Genomic DNA, 1,540 nt, shown 5'->3' with positions numbered 1-1,540 from the left:
ATGAGGGAGAACATACGATTTTTGGTCTTCTGAGTCTGGCTGACCTCACTCAGAATGATGTTCTCCAGTTCCATCCATTTACTTGCAAATGATAAGATTTCATTCTTCTTCATGGCTGAGTAAAACTCCATTGTGTATAAATACCACATTTTCTTAATCCATTCATCAGTAGTGGGGCATCTTGGTTTTTTCCATAACTTGGCTATTGTGAATAGCACTGCAATAAACATGGGTGTGCAGGTGCCTCTGGAGTAACCTGTGTTGCATTCTTTTGGGTGTATCCTCAGGAGTGGGATTACTGGATTATATGGCAGGTCTATGTTTAGATTTTTAAGAAGTCTCCAAATTTTTTTCCAGAGTGGTTGCACCAGCTTGCATTCCCACCAGCAGTGGATTAGGGTTCCTTTTTCCCCACATCCTTGCCAGCACTTGTTGGCGGTGTTTTTGATGATGGCTATTCTAACAGGGGTGGAATCTTAGTGTGGTTTTGATTTGCATTTCCTTTATGGCCAGAGATGGTGAGCATTTTTTCATGTGTTTTTTGGACATTTGAAAGCAGCACATACACTAAAATTGGAACAATGCAGAGAAGATTAGCATGAGCCCTGCTCAAGACTTCATTACTTTTCCCAGGTTAAATGTCACTTCATGTAGTTCCTCCCAGGTAAACCAATCAACAGATACTTATTGATCACTTCTTATGCAGTAGGCCTTGTCCTGGGCAATGATAATATAGCAGTAAGAGACAAATTTCTGTCCTCGTGAACTTTACAACACAGTGGGAAGGCACACAATGAAGTAAGAAGTAAATTCCTATTCTGTCAGATAGTCAGCGACACTGGGAAAATAAGGAAGGGAAGATGAGGAGCACAGGTGGTTGTCAGCTTCAGGGTAGAAGTATAAAGTTTTTCAGGGATGGCCACTCTGGGAAAATAGAATTTGACAAACAGCTAAAGTATGTAAAGAAATAAACTATGTGGAAGTCTGGAGAAAAGCGTAGAGGCTGAGGGAATGTTAAGTGCAAAGGCCCTGAAAAGAGGACAGCAAGGAAATCCATGTAACTGGAGCCGCTGAGCAAGAGTAACAGTTGCAAGAACATGAGGTCCGACAGACAACTGGACACTAGACCCGAATGATCATTGGCTCTTACTCAGATTGAGCTGGGTAACCACGAAGGCATAGAGCAGAGGAGCGACATGCTCTGAATTACATTTAAAACATATTCCCTTAAGAGCTGGGATGAGACCCTAACTATGAGAGTGCAAATGTAGTATCTCAAGGAATATCCCTCACCTCAACTCTAGTATGCCGCTATTTTGATTCTGTCAGATAGATAACTTTTTCTTTCACAAGCATTTATTAAAATTGCACCATTACTTATTTAATATGATATTTATTTATTTAGTATCATCTCTCCTAACCATGGGAACCATGAGGGACAGCACAAAGTCTCTTTTGCTGACAGGTGATGTTGACAATATCTATTTTTATCAGTAGGTATTGAACTGACTTAAATGCTTAGACTCTTAAAAGGTACAAA

The 1,540-nt window shown here is 40.3% G+C and overlaps 1 pseudogene; it reads left to right on the top strand.

The window, feature by feature from the left end:
* The first annotated feature begins 534 nt into the window (after positions 1–534).
* On the top strand, positions 535–650 carry LOC141421052 (U6 spliceosomal RNA; annotated as a pseudogene).
* The last annotated feature ends 890 nt before the right edge of the window (positions 651–1,540 follow it).

This window comes from Castor canadensis, chromosome 2 (assembly GCF_047511655.1).
Source record: "Castor canadensis chromosome 2, mCasCan1.hap1v2, whole genome shotgun sequence".
Taxonomy (NCBI): Eukaryota; Metazoa; Chordata; class Mammalia; order Rodentia; family Castoridae; genus Castor; species Castor canadensis.
Note: the sequence above shows the minus strand (reverse complement) of the source record. Positions and strands in the feature narration are given on the sequence as shown.